Genomic DNA, 14,344 nt, shown 5'->3' with positions numbered 1-14,344 from the left:
CCCCCTCCATGTTTCCGCCCCATTTATGACATATTCTGTTACGTTTACATCACATGTCCATGTATACGCCTCCTGTTACACCCATTTTCACCCTTATCTTTCGCGACTGCTATTGACCACACCCACTGCTCCGCCTATCATATGTATTGTAATGCAACTATTTTAGTATATATGCTTGTGCATTGTTATTAAAAGTTATCCTTTTCCTTGATCCTGCCCCCGGCAGCGCTGCCATCCTGTTCCCGTGCAGGTTGTCCTGTTCCTGTCCTTTATGCTGTATTAAACCTGCAAACTCCTACTACCTCGAATCTTGACTCTTATTTATTGAGCTATCTGTTATTGCTATGTCCAGTCAAACCTAGATCCGGTATTATTTATTTATATACCACAATGATGGAGAGGACATGGACCGGGAGGAGGAGGAGAAGGACCAGGGGGGTAATGATGGGGAGGACATGGACCAGGGGGGGAGAAGGAACAGGGGGGTAATGATGGAGAGGACATGGACTAGGAGGGGGAGGAGGGGGCCAGGAGGGTAATGGAGGAGAGGACATGGACCAGGGGGGTAATGATGGGGAGGACATGGACCAGGGGGGGAGAAGGAACAGGGGGGTAATGATGGGGAGGACATGGACCAGGAGGAGGAGGAGAAGGAACAGGGGGTAATGATGGGGAGGACATGGACCAGGAGGGAGGAGAAGGACCAGGGGGGTAATGATGGGGAGGACATGGACCAGGGGGGGAGAAGGAACAGGGGGGTAATGATGGAGAGGACATGGACTAGGAGGGGGAGGAGGGGGGCCAGGAGGGTAATGGAGGAGAGGACATGGACCAGGAGGGAGGAGAAGGAACAGGGGGGTAATGATGGGGAGGACATGGACCAGGGGGGGAGGAGGGGGGCCAGGAGGGTAATGGAGGAGAGGACATGGACCAGGGGGGTAATGATGGGGAGGACATGGACCAGGGGGGGAGAAGGAACAGGGGGGTAATGATGGGGAGGACATGGACCGGGAGGGGGAGAAGGAACAGGGGGGTAATGATGGAGAGGACATGGACCAGGAGGAGGAGGAGAAGGACCAGGAGGGTAATGATGGGGAGGACATGGACCAGGGGGGGAGAAGGAACAGGGGGGTAATGATGGAGAGGACATGGACTAGGAGGGGGAGGAGGGGGCCAGGAGGGTAATGGAGGAGAGGACATGGACCAGGGGGGTAATGATGGGGAGGACATGGACCAGGGGGGGAGAAGGAACAGGGGGGTAATGATGGGGAGGACATGGACCAGGAGGAGGAGGAGAAGGAACAGGGGGTAATGATGGGGAGGACATGGACCAGGAGGGAGGAGAAGGACCAGGGGGTAATGATGGGGAGGACATGGACCAGGGGGGGAGAAGGAACAGGGGGGTAATGATGGAGAGGACATGGACTAGGAGGGGGAGGAGGGGGCCAGGAGGGTAATGGAGGAGAGGACATGGACCAGGGGGGTAATGATGGGGAGGACATGGACCAGGGGGGGAGAAGGAACAGGGGGGTAATGATGGAGAGGACATGGACTAGGAGGGGGAGGAGGGGGGCCAGGAGGGTAATGGAGGAGAGGACATGGACCAGGAGGGAGGAGAAGGAACAGGGGGGTAATGATGGGGAGGACATGGACCAGGAGGAGGAGGAGAAGGACCAGGGGGGTAATAATGGAGAGGACATGGACCAGGGGGGGAGAAGGAACAGGGGGGTAATGATGGAGAGGACATGGACTAGGAGGGGGAGGAGGGGGGCCAGGAGGGTAATGGAGGAGAGGACATGGACTAGGAGGGGGAGGAGGGGGGCCAGGAGGGTAATGGAGGAGAGGACATGGACCAGGGGGGTAATGATGGGGAGGACATGGACCAGGAGGAGGAGGAGAAGGACCAGGGGGGTAATAATGGAGAGGACATGGACCAGGGGGGAGAAGGAACAGGGGGGTAATGATGGAGAGGACATGGACTAGGAGGGGGAGGAGGGGGGCCAGGAGGGTAATGGAGGAGAGGACATGGACTAGGAGGGGGGGGGAGATTCATAACGAGTATGACGGAGGGAAGCATTAGGACCAGGAAGAGAAGGCGGAGTACTGCGAGGAGGAGGAGTGGGAGGACTGGGAGGAGGTGAGTGTACTCCTCGGTCACGTGTACAAGGACACGCTCGTGGTTACAGCTCCACTGTTCTTCTAGAGTCCTTGGGCCTCTTTTCTTTGGCCTCGGGCCCTTCAGCGACCTCTCACTTGCACCAGAGCTTGAGTGCGTCACCTCTCTTGGTATGCGCTTTGGCTGTGACCAGGACTGACGTCTGTGGTAACAGAAGTGTCGCCATCTTCCCCTGAGGCGCACAATGTCCCAGGCGCCATGCCCGGCTGCTGTGATTGGCCCGGCCCCCGTGACTCCCTGCTGTGAGCTGCATCTGATGTATGAACTCCCAGGAGCCTTCCTGGCCACGCTCTGGTTGCCCAATGACGGGGCGGGTGGAGCTGGCTCTGGAGCCGGTTCTGGCCCTGGAAGGATGAGGGGTTCGGTCCCGCCCCACATTGCACCCCCTTTAAATGAGCGCGGCCGGCGGGGTCTGTGCAGACACAGTGGCGGCTCACCATGAGGGCGCAGGGCGCGGCGCTCCTTCTCCTGGGTCTGGTGGCCCTCAGCTGGGGCCTGACCGGGGCGGCGGCTCGGGCGCCCCCCTGTGAGTACAACCAGTGCGGGTCACGTCCGGCTGCACGCGGGGCTGGGACCTGGTGGGCGGTGTGTGAGTGTGCGAGGATACTGGAGTGTCTGTGCAATGAGTGTGTCTGTTGCGCTGTGTGTGTACACGCACATCTGGGCGGGGTGTGTATGTGCCTGTCTGTGCCATATCTGCTGTGTGTGTTTATACGTCCGTGAGTTGTGCAGGTGTGAGTCTGCGTGCTGTGTCTGTCTGTGTGTCTTTGTGGGTGTCTGTCTGTCTGTCCACCCAGAGTGTCTGTTGTCTGCTATGCCTGTCTTTGTGGGTGTCTGCCTGTCTTTCCACCCAGTGTGTGTGTGTGTTGTCTGGGTGTCTGTCTGTCCACCCAGCGTGTGTGTTGTCTGCTATGTCTGTCTTTGTGGGTGTCTGCCTGTCTGTCCACCCAGTGTGTGTGTGTGTGTTGTCTGGGTGTCTGCCTGTCTGTCCACCCAGTGTGTGTGTGTGTGTTGTCTGGGTGTCTGCCTGTCTGTCCACCCAGCGTGTGTGTTGTCTGGGTGTCTGCCTGTCTTTCCACCCAGTGTGTGTGTGTTGTCTGGGTGTCTGCCTGTCTTTCCACCCAGTGTGTGTGTGTTGTCTGGGTGTCTGTCTGTCTGTCCACCCAGCGTGTGTGTTGTCTGCTATGTCTGTGTGTCCGCGCGTTTTTTATGCGCGTGCGCCCTCTGCTGGCACGGCGCGGGCACGCACCCGAGGAACGGATCTAACTCGGGTCAGAAGCAGACGGAGGCTCAGGGGGTGCGCGTGTGTCACCTCGCTGGGGGGCTCGGCGAGCGGTATTATGGTTTTAGGGCTGTGAGCTACTGTATAATGGTTTCGTGGTGGAAAAGGAAGTGCATTTAAATAACAAAATGCTGTGAACTGGCTGTGGAAAGTAGACCGAAGATGCGCCTTCGAAACATCACTCGTCTGTAACAAAACTATGTCCGGGCTCCCTGACACTAGGGTATATTTGGGAGGGTGTGTAACAACATGACATACACGCATTCAGAAAAATAAGAAGACATACTCCTCAGACAGTTCTGTAAGTCTGTCTGACATCGATTACGATGCGTGAATGTGGCCCATGGCCCCATCTCCCAAGGGCCCCCAAGAGACGGTAAACATTGCTCCACTTGACCGTTGCCCCTTCTGCCCTCGCCACCTCTTGAAATGAATAGTTCATTTCTGCAACAAAGACGCCTGGAGGGGGTGGGCAGCAGAGCCCGGAGGCTGCGGGTCATTCACCCCCCCGCCCCTGTCTTCCCTCGCACAGGGCTCAGGTGATGGACACACCTCTCCGTGGCCCCTGGGGGTTGGGATTCGTGGCCGCTGGGGCTCCTGCTGGACACAATGCCCTGTTTGTTGGCGCGGCCCGGGCAGCACGAGGTGCTTGTGATTCCTGTTGTCAGAAGGCCCTGCAGGTGAAAGCCATCTCCACTCAAGTTCAAGTTTCAAAGCTTTATTCGATTATTAAAAACAATCATAAAAGCATACAATACATATACATTCATATTATAAAACTCGAATGGGGGTAGGTCCAGGCGAGGTGGATGTGTGGGGGAAGAGAACGGTGTGTGGAGTGTCTCCTTCCAGAAGGGTTTAGGTTTGTGCATTTAAATGTGATCTAGAAAACCAGTCTAAAGTCCACAGCTGCAGCAACTGTCAGACCTCGTCAGGCCCATCTGTGGACTGAACGGGAACTGGCTGGGGTAGCGATGGGTGAGGCAGGCGGGCAGGCCCCGGGACCCGCAGCGTGGCATGCATTGGTGGCTGACGGGCAGGCCAGGCAGACATGGTCACATAGATTCACATTGCCACCATGGGCTGCACAACAGACCCTTCTGGCTGCCGCTGAGGCATGTCCTCGGTGCTCAGGTAAGGTTGTGCTGACTGCAAACATCTCTTACCACAGGCTCACACAGGCAGATGTCTGGAGGTGGCAATGTGTGGCAGGACTATCTATGCGTGTCTGATGCTTGGCATTGTGTTGTGATGGGGATATGTCCAGTTTTTTGTGTTCTGTCTCTTTGTGCTAGATTGTTGCAGTGTAAAGTGATTCTTCGGTTCTGTTTTAAGTGTTCTATTGGGTTGTGCCGTGGTATGATTGAATTGTGTTGTTTGGTTGTTTCGTGGCTGTTAGTGTTTTATTTTCTGTTATTTTTTTTTATCAATGTCAACCAATGCCGCTAGGCTTCCTACCCATGCCTTCGAAGTCCCTGAGACAAACCACCATTCCCTGACGCCTTATGCGCGCCTCACACGTCCCTGCAGCATCTCAGAATCTCCCAGAATGCAGCAGACATGGAAAGAGGAAGGAACGAGGAGAAATGAAGAAAGGTCTCCCCGGCACGCCTCTGTTGGGTAGGCGCACCATTGTGGCGCAAAGGTTTACAAGTCTTTGTAAGTCTGGGTTTGCGTCACAATCTGTGGATGGACACACGGGAACACCCATGCTCCACCTATGTAAGGGCTGCCCAACCCAAAGTAACGCAAAGCAGCTCTATGCACCCCATTGTGTTACTTTATATTCACAAAAAAATCCAAAACCATGCAAGATGGCTTTGCGTGGCTTAGTAGATAACAAAAAAGATTTTGTGTCGGGGTGTGCCACAAAAGTGACGCAACCCTGACACAAAATCTGCCCCCATGTTGTGCCAGTAAAGGTCAGTGCAGAGATGCAGCACGTGGTCACTGTGGTGTAGTCAGTGCCGGAACGCAAGGTGGTGTCTCCGTGTCTAGGTGGGAGGCATCGAGCCCACCTAGACACCACCCTGTGTGGTGGGGAACGCCGGGACCATGACCTGTGCCACGAGAATCCCCGGCCTCACTGCCTTTTATTGATCACAGGGAGAATCGGCACGTGTCCCCCGGAAGAGGATGGGAAGTGTGACACCGTGACGACAACTGCAACAAAACCGTGCAAAGCCGACGGCGACTGCCTCTTCCCACTGAAGTGCTGCGGCTCCTGCGTGAAGAAGTGCGTGCACCCCATACACAGTAAGTGTCATCGCCTCTCCATGGACAATGATAAGTAAACTCAGATGTGTCCTGCTCACTTGAAATTGACTCCTGGGCAGTATCCCTTGCCTTGACCTTACATTGACCTTGTTGGGTCTTCTCCACCACAGAGGACAGGCTTCCCCTCACCTTCCCTGCACCATGAGACCCAGGCCAAGAGAAAACAAGGCAGTATGGGCAGGGTCAGAGGTCAGGAATCAAAGGAAGAGGATGGACAGTCCAATAAAGGCCACATGCGTGGCAGAACTGGGCTTGGGCTTCTCTTGTCACCTGGTCCTGTGTCTCTCACACACTGGCCCTCTACCCCTCCCCCCCACACACACCCTTCTGTCACAACAGCACTGATATGGACTTGTTGAGTAACCTTCCCTCATCCACCTGTGTCTCCATAATCCATCCTCCTTCACTGCTGACTAGTGTGACCCACAGACCTCCCATGCAACCCCTTTGATGCACATGAGCACTCATGCCTGGAATGCCCACCTGCACTTTGGCGCGCAACAGGGTACCGGCGAGTAATACTGTGGCCTTCTCACCCCTGTGCAATGGTCTTCTGCCCTCTGGGCAGGTGACGCAAGATGGCGTTGGAAGAATGTCAAGCGCTTGATGAGGCCTGAGGTAAATCATCACTAGTGCTTTCAAGTTCAGAACCTAAGTGCCGGCACTTTCTACAGTGAGCCGAGGAAAGGAGGCTCGGGCTGGGCTCAGAGGAGGGCATGGAATGGCTTTGATTGTCATGTGCTGTGCATTGCTGACGTAGTGAGCTTTGAAAACCGTGGGGCTCCGCCCTGAGGTTTAGTGAGTGACGCGAGCGACCCTGAGAGTTCAGGTGAAGGGAGCCTCCCTCTAGAAAGATTAGGAAAATGGGGATTACAGGTGCACTTTACACTGGGGCCTGCACAATACAGACACACAAATAAATATTAAAAACGTTTTCATAATTATAAATAAATAATCAAAGAATCCAAACATCTTAAATATATTAAAATAAATATGATGAATATTAGAACAAATCATAAAAATATCTATATCCGAACTCCACAGCAGTATTTTTTATTTTAATGAATAAATAAATAGTAATCAAAATAAAATGTGTCCCTCAACCACCACCAACATATGACACAAACATAAATACAACTAATTGAATATGATATATGGTGAAGAATATTATGATTTTTATCAAATGATGACTTAAGAATTTTAAAATGAAAACACTACCAATTAATGTCCCCAGTAAAAGTGATATATCAAAAAACATGAGACAATAAACATTATTTAAAAATCAAATATTAACATTTGTAAAAATAGCAATACCCACCAAAACTCAATACTCAACACTACCCATGAAACATACATGAAATAATAGTTTACAAAAACATATATACAAGCGTTTTTATAAATTACAAATATTTAAATATACATATAAAATGTAAAAATAAAAACTAGCATATTTAATAATAATCAACAAATATCATTTTGCATACATTTTGCTCATACACTACGCAGCCAATCCTCTAACACCACAATTCACAATTAAAATATATTAAATTGTTTAAACCTTTACTAAGCATACAGACAAATAAATAAAAAGTTAATATAATAGTCATTTAATACTAAATAAAAATTAATCAATGAATTAATCGACTGCATTTGTATGGAGCGGCATTGTAACCCCAGGGGTATCTGGGTGCTGTGGTTGCTGTGTCATTGTCGGAGAGCCAGGTCTTGAGCTTCGGTCTGAAGTCTTCCAGGGAGGGGGGTGTGTGTGGATGTGGAGGGGCAGGTCGTTCCAGGTCTTTGTGGCGATGTATGGGAAGGAACGCTGCAACAGATGTGGGGTGTAGATGAGGGTCAGTGATGAAATACTCAGATTTCTGGTGGGTAGATAGAATTTCAGTTGTTGGTTGATGTAAGATGGCCCTTGATCGTGTAGAGCTTTGTAGACGTGAGTGAGGATCTTGGCCTGGCATCGCTTCAGGATAGGGAGACAGTGGAGGATTCTGAGGTGGGGGGCGATGTGGGTTTGTTTTTGGATGTTCAGGATGAGTCTGGCTGCAGCATTCTGTATGGTCTGTGGTCTTCTCAGGAGTTGGGTGGATCCCGGCATTTAGGGCGGTGCGTTGTTGAGTCGACTGGTGACAAGGGCCTGGGTGACGTTTCTTTTGGTGTTGACTGGGATCCAGCTGAAAATTCTGCAGATCATGGGAAGAGTGGGGAAGCAGGAGGAGGAGGTTGCGCTGATTTGTCATTTAATGGTCAGTTCGCTATCGAGGATAATGCCAAGGTTGCATACGTGGTTGGTCGTGTGGATGTTTTTTCGTGTTCTGCTGGCCACCAGCTGTGGTTTTAGATGGAGGTGTTCTTCCCTAAGATCAGTACTCCGGTCTTGTCAGAGTTGAGTTTGAGGCAGTTGTTTCTCATCCAGTTGCCTACATTGACCATGGCGTCGCAGAAGATTGTTCTGGTACTGGAGGGTTCTTCAGTGAGTGAGAGGATTAGCTGAGTGTCGTCTATGTAGAAAATTATGTTGATGCCATGGGATCTGACGATGTCTGCGAGGGGGGTCATGTAGATATTGAACAGGGTGTGACTGAGGAATGATCCTTGGGGTACGCTGCATATGATGTTCTGGGGTTGGGAGGCGAAAGGAGGCAGACGAATGCTCAACTTGCATCCTGTGAGGAAGACCAGAGGTCAAGGGCTACTCAATGGAGCCACGCAGTGGCCTCCATATGTAGTCCTGAGAGGTAGGGAGGGCTGTTATGGAGGCTGGAGGGAGGAGAGCGGGTTCAGCGTTGGGAGAAGGAAAGAACAGCTTGAACCGGAAGGGCCAAATCAATGGGGTAGCTAATGCAAAAATCAAACACCATAAATAAAAAAGTAATGAATGTTAAAAATGAATCCAACAAATCACAGAGTTAATAAAAGTAACCTGACCCGAGTGGGCCTGCGGGCAGCTATAACAATGAGGGCAGAAGTGACAAAGAGCTCAGTATCTATTGTGTGGAGATATAGTGGCAACAGGGGCTGCGGCGTGAATACCAGAGGTCAAGGCTGCTTACTGGGTCATGCAGTGGCCTCCAAATGTAGTGCTGGGAGGTGGGAGGGGCTGTTAGGGAGGTGGAGGGGATAGAGGGATCGGGAGCGGGAAGAACGTGTTGGAACGGGTAGGCCAAAATAACAAGTGAACATACATAAAGATGAACCAACCCAAATCAACAAATTATGAATGTAAAACATTAACCCAATCAATCACAGAATTTACAAAAGTAACCGGACTCAAGTGGGCAGCATGATTGATGAGGGCTGAAGTGACTGGGAGCTCAGTCCCTAGCTTGTAGAGCGATAGCGGCAGCAGGGAGACCAGCTCGATGACCAGAGGTCAATGGCTACTCCATGGAGCCACCGTATGTAGTCCGGAGAGGTGAGAGGGGCTGTTAGGGAGGCGGAAGGGAGGGGAGAGGGATAAGCATCCGGACCGGCGAAAACTATCTGCAACCTGCAGAGCTGAATCAACGCGGGATCGAACGTAAAATAAACCACTCTGAATCAAAAAATAAATAATGTTAAAAATGAACCCATCACTGAATTAACAAAAGTAACCTTACAGGAGTTAGCCTGTGGGCAGCGGGAAAATTGAGGGTAGAAGTGACTGGAAGCTCAGTCTCTAGCTCATGGAGTTATAGCAGCTGCATGTGGAGTGGCGCAATGACCAGCCAAAAATAATTTGAAACGCTAACCACCATAACCACCAATTAACCACCTAAACAGAAATTACATTTCTATGAACAATTTAAATGATTAACCATGTAAACAAACAATTACCATATTAAAAAGCTAAATAACTCAATTAAAATTAATTAAGATATAATTAGAAAACACAGCCAACAAAATCCCTCAATAAACCCAACAAAATTAAAATATAAGACAGTATTAATGTGTTATTTAAAAATGTATAAAATGAATCCCAAAATAACATAAATAATTGAAATAACACATACTGCAACACAACAAATAAATTGAAGAGGGTATTAAAGTAAACTTTATTTTAAATATCAAAATAATTATTGTAAAAAAATTAAAAAGGATAGAAATGTATGCTACACGTTTCTGTCACAATATTTTTTTAGCTAGATTAATATAGTGAAATGATATGTTTGGATGATATAAGGGTGATTACCATAAGGTTCAAATACATATTTAACAATGGAATCTTTTTGTCCCCAGTATTAGCCTGTTAGGGTATGAAGAGACACACATTTGGCTATCAAGCAGCAGCTTTTCATTTTGGAAAAATAAATAAAATTCCCCAAAACAAAATCTTATCTTTTCCATTAAAAATACAATTTCTGTCCCCATCTCAGCTTTTCATTACTATTAAATGCCTGTTATGTTATTTGATGTGTATTTGTGAAGCATCCTATCAACCACCAAGGTATGCTGGCGCTGAGCAGGTGTGTGTTCCTCGCCCTGCCTGGGGTGGGTTGGTTCATTTAAAAGACAGGTCTTCAGCTTCTTGTGGAATGCTATGGTAGTGGCTTCACCTCTCCTGGGTTTTTCATCAGTGACTCACATGCACTTTGGCCAAATGTTGAAAGATTCTGCTTTGTATGCCCACCAAAGACCCTGGATGACTAAACTGTTTCAAGAGTTACGACTACTATGGAGGGGCCAGTGTTTTATCAAGGGTGGGCCTTTCTTGGCATGGAAGAGCACAAAAGAGCAGGAGATACCCCTATACTGCCAAGACATCATTACAGTAGGGTTGGGTACCACCATGCCATGGAATTCCACAATATGAACGGTATCACTAATAGTATGTTGGCGCCTGCACATTACCGGGGTGGGTATGCTGCCCACGGTGTCTACCGAGAGTGCAAAACATTTTTTCATGAATTACAACAATGATGACCTGGGATGGGCACTGTTCTGTGGATCCCCCCAGTTTGCTAAGAAATGCCACCATCATTACCAGCGATGAGAATCATGACATAAATGCCCAAACCCTGCCAATCATTACAATAATTATGCCAGGGCAAGCATTACCAGTGGTGGGCATCATGCCATGGATGCCCACATTTTGCCAAGAATGACCATTGCTGCACAGGACCAGCATTGCCAGGGGTGAGTGTCTTGAAGGAGATGCCAACAACTTGCTAGGAATTACCACCCTTAGGCCAGGGGTATGCATCAGGCAATGCAAACCCATAATCTGCAAACAAAATTATTTTCAGTATGCCAGTTCCTCCACTTAGCCCAGGGTAGGCATCATTTCATGAATGCACGCAATTTAAAGAAATGACTGTCATTGGGCACAACGCTCACAAACACTCATTGATGCACACATATGCAAATGTACACACACACAGGCGCATGCATGCAGGCAAACATGGACATTCAAGATATTTGCATTACGTTTTAGCTGCTGCTGGTGCCCCAGTTCCCAATAGCGATACAGAAAAGGGGGGGGGGCGGTGATGAACAGAGTGTCTGAATTAAGCAGACCACTCTTACCCAGTCCAAAGATCAGGGCTTGATCCATCACCGTTATTTATCTCACTGCCCCATCCCAGCTCAGAACCTGGCTATATGCAAATTAGTCTGTCCCTGGCCCAGTGCATCATGGGAACAGGGCAGACCAAACTACCAAGCCAATTCTTCACCAGAAAGGAGACAAGCTACCGGGGACCGGTTTCTGGCATTTCAGCCTCTTCGGCCCGGCTTGCTTGAATCCTGATGGAGCAGTGAGAAAGGGACTCATGTCTGAGTATACCCTGCCACACCTATAGTGGCCAAAAACGATACAGAAAAGGGGGTGGTGATGAACAGAGTGTCTGAATTAAGCAGACCACTCTTACCCAGTCCAAAGATCAGGGCTTGATCCATCACCGTTATTTATCTCACTGCCCCATCCCAGCTCAGAACCTGGCTATATGCAAATTAGTCTGTCCCTGGCCCAGTGCATCATGGGAACAGGGCAGACCAAACTACCAAGCCAATTCTTCACCAGAAAGGAGACAAGCTACCGGGGACCGGTTTCTGGCATTTCAGCCTCTTCGGCCCGGCTTGCTTGAATCCTGATGGAGCAGTGAGAAAGGGACTCATGTCTGAGTATACCCTGCCACACCTATAGTGGCCAAAAACGATACAGAAAAGGGGGTGGTGATGAACAGAGTGTCTGAATTAAGCAGACCACTCTTACCCAGTCCAAAGATCAGGGCTTGATCCATCACCGTTATTTATCTCACTGCCCCATCCCAGCTCAGAACCTGGCTATATGCAAATTAGTCTGTCCCTGGCCCAGTGCATCATGGGAACAGGGCAGACCAAACTACCAAGCCAATTCTTCACCAGAAAGGAGACAAGCTACCGGGGACCGGTTTCTGGCATTTCAGCCTCTTCGGCCCGGCTTGCTTGAATCCTGATGGAGCAGTGAGAAAGGGACTCATGTCTGAGTATACCCTGCCACACCTATAGTGGCCAAAAACGATACAGAAAAGGGGGTGGTGATGAACAGAGTGTCTGAATTAAGCAGACCACTCTTACCCAGTCCAAAGATCAGGGCTTGATCCATCACCGTTATTTATCTCACTGCCCCATCCCAGCTCAGAACCTGGCTATATGCAAATTAGTCTGTCCCTGGCCCAGTGCATCATGGGAACAGGGCAGACCAAACTACCAAGCCAATTCTTCACCAGAAAGGAGACAAGCTACCGGGGACCGGTTTCTGGCATTTCAGCCTCTTCGGCCCGGCTTGCTTGAATCCTGATGGAGCAGTGAGAAAGGGACTCATGTCTGAGTATACCCTGCCACACCTATAGTGGCCAAAAACGATACAGAAAAGTTCCCAATAGAGCCCTTCCTCCACCTTTGGGGTGACTGCCTCACCTGGAACTCAATTTCCACTTGCATGGAGCATGGTAGGTGGCTGGCCCTGCCTCCCAGATACAGTGTGAATTAATAGTGTAGACCGGATTGAAGTCTGTCCTGTCAATCACAGTGTGCAGTAGGCGTTCCCAATCCCCAAGAAGCACTGAGAGCACAAGAGGAGGATGATGCATAACTTAGCTTAACAGAAAGATACCGGGTGTTCAGCTGTATTTGAGGCTCAAATATACGCTCTACTCTGACAATGTCAGCAACAGCAGCGTCTCCACCGCTGAAGACACTGGGCCATTCTGACTGCCCCTTTGAGTACTGGCCCTCTGCATGGGCAAGAAGAACTTGTGGAACTCAAGAGGAGACAGTTCAGAAGTGTTGGCACTGAGTACCCCTGAGTATCAACCCCTATGGTCCATATAGGAATCTTTAACTCTAGGAAAAGATGAAAGAGCACCATCTCCATACCACAAAACCAATTTACTCACCTCTGCTACAAAATAATTTATCATCTACAACTCCCATCTTCCCCATTACATCTCATTCGCTCTCTAAACTAAGCCTGGGCAGAATTCACAGACTTCCGCTACACGAAACTCCACAATGTGCAAAAAATACCCCTGCAGCACTAACCGGAGCTCCGCAAGTGGTGGAGTGCGTTGGATAAATGCTGTTTGCAGTGATTTTCAGAGCCAGGTGCTTGTCTGCACTTTGCAATTTATCGAGCACGGCACCCTGCGCAGCACAAGTGGGCGCGGCTTCCTTTCTGCCGCTCAAGTAGATTTTTACTCGAGCAGCAGCTTTCTCAACACGAACGGACAGTTTCTCAACGTGAGCGGTTGCGAGCTTGCGCGACCAGTCGCAATGAGAAACTGACCGCTTGCGTTGAGAAATCTCTCCGGGATGCTGTTTTTTCACACTTGCGCTCGCCAACTTGATGTTGCCAATCGCGAACGAGGAAAAATCTCACCAGGAGGTACTTACTCTAATCCACTGCATCCCGATAGTAAGACATCAACCCACCTCCTCCATCCTCAGAACCCTCTCCTTATTGTTGGAGAATGATGTAAGTGTCAAAACTCAGATACAGTTGGCACTTAAGCTGTATACAACAGTTTCCTCCTCTGGCAAGGGGCATTGCTTTATTAGAAATGGCCTTTGTAGCTCACAGGTAATTATTTCAACCTAACTTTGCACAATATGACTGTTTTGCAGAAACAGTTACGTTCCATCTGCAAGCACTCTAGCAAGGCACAGAGGACCTCCTGGGTGTTTGTGGTACCCATGCAGGTCACACACCACATGTCGTGTTGGCAGGAGAAGTTCAGAGCGGCCTTGCCAATGCACTTTGGTTCTGCTGTGTTTGTTCAGTGGTCTGTTGGCATCTGACAAACGTTGAACACTTGAGGTTTAAGAGCCAGATTTAGAACAGTTGCACACCTTTGCTTACTTTTCTCCACCCCATTTGCTCCCCCGCTTCACAACAGCCATTTTGCATCTGTCCACATCTGTTTAGAGTAACTATAAAGTAGCCCTGAAGGGATGTTCTCTTCTTTCCCAAACCAAGGAGATCTCAATTCCTTTTCACAATCCTGGAGATTACACCTCCTACCGCCCCCAACAACACTTGATTTCACCACCCTCCCCTTTATCACATTCCCTGCAGGATCCTGCACTTTAAAAACAACAAACCTTTAATTATGGCATTTTTGAATAATAAAGAGATGAAA

The 14,344-nt window shown here is 49.4% G+C and overlaps 1 long non-coding RNA gene across 1 annotated transcript in view; it reads left to right on the top strand.

The window, feature by feature from the left end:
* Positions 1-2,486: 2,486 nt before the first annotated feature.
* LOC144762074 (uncharacterized) overlaps positions 2,487-14,344 on the top strand; it is a 33,267-nt gene continuing 21,409 nt past the window's right edge. The window contains exons 1-2 of the long non-coding RNA XR_013596042.1: positions 2,487-2,702; positions 5,565-5,714. This is a non-coding gene — a long non-coding RNA (uncharacterized LOC144762074). The remainder of the gene's footprint in view (positions 2,703-5,564; positions 5,715-14,344) is intronic.

The sequence above is a fragment of the Lissotriton helveticus genome, chromosome 6 (genome assembly GCF_964261635.1).
Source record: "Lissotriton helveticus chromosome 6, aLisHel1.1, whole genome shotgun sequence".
Lineage (NCBI taxonomy): Eukaryota > Metazoa > Chordata > Amphibia > Caudata > Salamandridae > Lissotriton > Lissotriton helveticus.
The sequence above is the reverse complement of the archived record's forward strand: the minus strand, read 5'-3'. Positions and strand labels throughout refer to the sequence as shown.